The sequence below is a fragment of the Thermobia domestica genome, chromosome 11 (assembly GCF_964235325.1).
Source record: "Thermobia domestica chromosome 11, izTheDome1.hap1.1, whole genome shotgun sequence".
Taxonomy (NCBI): Eukaryota; Metazoa; Arthropoda; class Insecta; order Zygentoma; family Lepismatidae; genus Thermobia; species Thermobia domestica.
Window position 1 is genome coordinate 233,107,985 of NC_137464.1, and position 6,000 is coordinate 233,113,984.

The 6,000-nt window shown below is 36.0% G+C and overlaps 1 protein-coding gene across 1 annotated transcript in view; it reads right to left on the bottom strand.

Moving 5' to 3' along the window:
- Positions 1 to 4,338, bottom strand: part of LOC145663772 (innexin inx2-like) — a 55,381-nt gene extending 51,043 nt beyond the window's left edge. Inside the window, exon 1 of the mRNA XM_081729860.1 lies at positions 4,215 to 4,338. The gene's annotated coding sequence lies outside the window, so the exon portion shown is untranslated. The remainder of the gene's footprint in view (positions 1 to 4,214) is intronic.
- Positions 4,339 to 6,000: the final 1,662 nt, after the last annotated feature.

The following is a 6,000-nucleotide window of genomic DNA, read 5'->3' on the forward strand; positions in this document are numbered from 1 at the left end:
ATGCAATGACGGCTCGTAAGGGAAGGCACAGTGGTAAAAATTAAAGTTTCCTTGCATGCTAAAAGATGAAAACTCTTGCTAGTGTACTGGTTGTTGAATTCAACAACTAATATATTTAATCCATTAGTTTCAAATCATATAATTTGAATATTTACAAGTGTGACTTCCCTCATGACCCGCCTTTGAACCGATGGCAAAAACTAGCAGTACAGATAATTGGTATGAGTCAACAAAATGAAACTAATATTTGACTGAAATCCAAATCCTTCTACAATACTTATTTGCAGAATATGTTTCCTACATTGAGAGGAAAAGTCAACTCTTCTTCCTCGATCAACATAAACCTCAAAAATCAAGTTGTAAATGAGACGCCTAAATCCAGAACAAACTAACTACATATCTGTAATAAAGGAAGTTAGCCCTTATGGAAAGAAAGAAAGTCCCAAGGAAAGAAAGAGAAAATAAAAAGAAACATATATATAAAAATGTTTCCTTTTGTTATTTTAGATCCACACAAAACAGGGAAACAAATTATAACACTATAATTACACTCAATTATACTGTTATAATTTGCACTGTCTAAAACCAGAGTGTGCTAATTACATTTTTCGATTTCTGACTCTAAGAATCAAATCGTTTGAGTTTCGCGTATTTCACATTGAATCTTTTGTCACACCGAACTAAGTGTAGAAGTTAACATAATAATTACATAAAACGCATATCTCAATGACAGTAGCTAGTGTCCAAGTAGTCTCTGTTTCCATAACTGCTACCCTATTCCACAGCACGTATCCCTTCCCCAGCGCTTTACGAATGAAATGCAATTTCTAGTCTTATGACCCTCCATTATGTCCTTTAGGCTAAGGGAGATTGATTACTAATGAGAGTGAGTGATTATGGAAGAATTGGTGGAATGAGAATGCTGGAGGACAAAGGGGAACCGCGAGTAAAGCAATGGACGAGATTTTATTGACCACTCCTTTGGGATCGGAGATCGGATCGAGGGTTTCATACACTACCAAACGTTTATGAATTTCAATCTTAACTGAATAGTAATTCTGAAACTACTATAAGGAAGCAATTTAAATGTTTATTATATTGAACCAACAAATAATCTTATATTCAATCCTTTAATAATGCTCGTTTTTGCAAGGAATAAATAAAATTTGTTGAAAATATACCACACATAGCTAAATTCACTTCTTAGTGGCTTTAAAATATTCCTTGATGTAAGATTGACTTCACTGGAGTTAATGTAGATACTCACACTTGCTTTACCCATTAGGAATCATACGGGGGCGCGGGGGCTCAGTGGTAGAGCGTTCACCTCTGGTGCTTGGGGTCCCGGGTTCGATCCCAGCCCCCGCCAAGTGAAATTTGTGGTGGACAAACACCGTGCTCGTGGGTTTTCTCGGGGTTCTCCCGTGTCCTCCCACTTTCTTCATTCCACCATTTCACTCATCTTTCATAATCACCGTCTCCTTTAGCCTAACCGGCATAACCGTGGGACGTAAAACTCAAAGATTTCATTTTCATTAGGAATCACATTTCGTTACCGCTGCCGTTAGTTAACGGCACATGGGCAATACTTATTAAAAAATTCAAAGATGCACATCTAATGGTTTCGGAGGTCTAGACAACGAAAAATAATCAACTTCATCTTTTCCATTTTGTAGATTAAATTTTGTAAAATTTCACATTAACGTCAGCCTGCAATCCAGATTTCAGGCCTAAAAGTTTCGGAATTAGTGTTACAAGTGAGTCAAGGATTTTCTTTTTAATATATATATATATATATATATATATATATATATATATATATATATATAATTTGAAAATAAGAAGTTGTTTTCAAATTCTGTAAAAATTGTTTCATAATTTACGTCTTAACTAATTAAAATAACTTGCGTTTCATCTTATACATAAGTTATTCATGACAATAAATATAAAATATTGTCAGCTGATTTCCTCCAGAAAGTGTTTTAATTTTTAAGTATAATAGTGCTGATTCAGCAAGACCTCGGTCCTAAGAATGTGACAAACGCCCTTTGTCTACAAATCTAATACGGCACATATTCTTATTTACTCAACGGAAACTGAAGCATAAACCATTTACGGAAAGGGAGATGTTTTACGACAGTGATTGTGTTGAATTGAGTTGATTTTGAGTTTAACGTCCCCTTCAGCACCGGGGCTGAATCTGACGTGAACCTACTGATTAACGTGAAATCCGAAACACATGAGCTCCCGCCGGATATGAAAGCCGGGTCTCCCACGCCAAAAACTTGTACGTTAACCACTTAGCCTCGAAGAAGCTTTTTACAACAATGATATGCGTGTATCCTTAGAAAGAAACAATTCTGTTATTACATTGCATACATAGAATCAGAGTGTTTAACAACTAGAAAGAAACAAGATTTAAAAAAAATCCTTTTCACTTCATTTCAAGTCCGGCTCTATTATTATAGCACTACCCGCCTTTCTATTTGTTTCCAGCCCTTCCTGCTAGTCTAATGGCTAGCGGATGCCTTTGGTTCACGGGATCCCGCATTCGATTCTCAGTGAGAGAGCACCACTTTGGTAAACTGTAAATTCATGTCTCATATAGTCTGGTGGTCGACATAGATGCTAAACATTCAACCAATCCTATTTGCTGCCGAGGCTGAACATACATAAAACAACAGAAAAATCAAGTTATAACAAGAGAAACTATAATGATATAAAAAAGCGAAGTAGTTCAAGTGGTAGAGCGTTGGCTTCGCATTCGGGAAGTCGCGGGTTCGATTCCCGCTGCTGCCCATCTTTGACTGAGGTTTTCCAGGGTTTCCTCAGTCCTACCAGGCAAATGCCGGGATGGTACCTACCAACAGGCTCTGGCTGATACCTTCCCAAATCCTTTCCATTGGTATTGTAGTTGATGGCCTCTGAGATGTATCTGGTGATTGTTAGATAAATAAATAAATAAATAAATAAATAAAAGAAACAACTGCCGTATTCTTTATGTAGTAAGATATTCATATTTGTAATTTACTTCCGTTTCACAAGAAGCAATAAAAGTTGTTATTTGTTAACCAAATATAATCGTCTATTTAGTCTTTACAGTTACACTATACTCATGACTCCGTTATAATTAATAATTAACAATTTCTCGACTTATTTAATATATTAACTTTATGTGCTCCAACTGACTTAACATATATTGATCTGCAGATGTTTTAAAGACTTTGAGAAAGCTAAAATGATTTACTCGTTATTTCTAGTAATTAAGAATTCTATTCTCCATGTATCTACAGGATCTACGTATATGACCTAGTGGTTAGTGCTCGTAACTTTGGTATAAAAGTTCCGGGCTTGATTCATGTTAAGAGCATTAAAGTAGCTCGAATTATAGGTTAAGATGTAAACCCACGTCCAATATAGACTCCGTAAAAGAGGCATTAAATTTCTATAAACATCAACTCTTCCTTTTCAATATACATTGACGAAAAAATGAAATGAAATGTTTGTGTTTTACGTCCCACGATTATGCCGGTTAGGCTAAAAGAGACGGTGATGATGAGGAATGAATGAAATGGTGGAATGAAGAAAGTGGGAGGAAACGGGAGAACCCCGAGGAAACTCACGCACATGGTGCTTGTCCACCACAAAGTTCACTTGGCGGGAGCAGGGTTTGAACCTGGACCCCATGCACCAGAGGTGAACGGTCTACCACTGAGCACTCCGGCTATATAAATTTGAAATCTCTTACACATACTCACTATCCATAGTTACTAACCCTTCTTCTTTATATATTTGTTATCAGTTTAAATATGTTTCTTGTTCCTAAAAGAAAAAAAAAAAACTATGTTACCAAAAACGTTTTCAAAATTATTGAACCAAAGTTATTGATAATACCTAGGTATGTATAAAATAGAGGCAGAAGCCATTTGCTCGTGGTTGTACAAGTGTAATAGTTTTTCTGGTGTAAGATAGCTAATAATTCCCAGTATAGTTTCCATATTACAAGATAGTTAAGGAGGATAAACTTTTCAACACTTGAGATGAATTAATGTTATTCGATCCTGAAAATTATTTCATCTCTTTTACAGAGACTTGCATATCAACAAGTAAAAGAGTGAAAAGAACACTCACTTACGTAATGCATAAGCGGCCCAACAACTTCTTAATATCTAAAAATATACTGAATTTGGAAAACTAAATATAGTTGCACTTACCAGCTCCTACCGCACCGCGAAACAAAATGGCTGCACTATGTCGTCGCGTCCTCAGTTCGGTATCTCCAAGAAGACGTCTTACGTTCACTCAATCTCAAGCGCAAGTAAGACAAAACGACGCTTGAGCCTTTATACTCATGAGGACAGAATAAAGCCCGCGAAAGTTCAACGGTCTAACACGAACGAGAAGTATGAATCATTGAGGCGTATGAGATGGGCGTAGACATGTATTCTCGATGCAGTTTCCCGCTCTTTTCAATAAGCCATTGGTGTTTGTCAGACAAGCATTGCTATTGCGTAATTTAGGTTATTGACGCAAAAGAATTAGAATCAAAGAGATTAATCTATAAAATCAACACAAAGAACTGGTATTTTTAATTTTGAAAAAAAAATGCTCCCATGTATACTTTGAATCTTGTGAGAAAGAAGTGACATCTTGTGCAGTGTTCGTAGATTTCCTTAAAAATCCCTCGACTGACAAAATGTTCCCTTTTATTATCAATTTTTCCCTAGTTTATTGAGTATCGAATTCTAATTCACGGAAATTGACGGTGTGGTTTGTTGGGTATTGACGGAAATTTTGCGATAAGATTAATTAAAGGAAGTGTCATCTACATTTGTTTAATTAATTTGCTTTTTTTTTGTTTCTATTGTTTTTACTTTTTCTTTACTTTTTTGACAAATGCATCCAGCCAAAAATGGGTTTAAATTATGCTACTTTGAACACACACACAAATTGTTGATATTATACTTTTTTATTCATGAAGAATAAGCAAAAGCTTAAGGATTTATGTTGGTCAATCAGTCAGAGAGAGAATTTTCCTGGATTTTCATGTTTTATGGAAAATCTCCCTTTTTTGCTAAATCTAACTGCGGAATTTCCCTAGATTAGGGAAATTTCCCTCAAACTACGAACATTGATCTCGAACCACTAAAAAATTACTTAATCTCTTCCCGTATAAGGAATGGGTGGAAATTGAATTCAAGAAGTAACGTGACAATCATTCTTAGATACAGTTTGATCCGGTTATATCACCAGAACACAAATCCACTTAGATGAGGGCACAAGCAAACTTTTGTAGGCAACCGATTAAAGCACCCTCGTCTGATACAGAACAAACAACCAAATAAAATCGAAATAAGCGATTATTAGAGTACAATATCTGAGATATTCTTTAATATAAATACAGCAAAAAGAAATCTAAATTCCATTGATGAAATCTGAACATAAAAATCTACAGCAGGGGTTAACAAACTACATCTCGCGTAATAAATATGTCCCGTGGCTTCTGTTTATCCGTCCTACAAGCTTCATTTTGTGTTTTGGTGTTCAGTATCATTTACCGGTGCGAATTACTTGCAGTATGACCCTGCAAAAGAGTACCTATCTCTGATTTAGGGGATTAGCGGGGCCATAGATTTGTAAGTCCAAATAAACCTAATTCAGAATCTCCCGACAATCAAACAGAGGCAGATCTAGGAGACAAAAACTGGGAGGAGGGCAGGCAGTCAGAACCCAGACTATGATAGGCATATCATGAGTTTGCTATAAACTTTCAAAAATATATACATCATAGCTTAAATTATTTGTGTTACTTAAAAATTGGAATACCTAGGTGCTCCGACCCCAGACTACATCCATTACTGCATTCAAAAATGTGGAACACAGTCTTCTGTTGCTTAAATAATGGGCTACTTGTCCACAAAATTTGATTCACACCCAGCCAGTAGTTATCGAGAATACAGTACCACATAAAAGACGAGACAATACCTGGCCGAGCTTGGA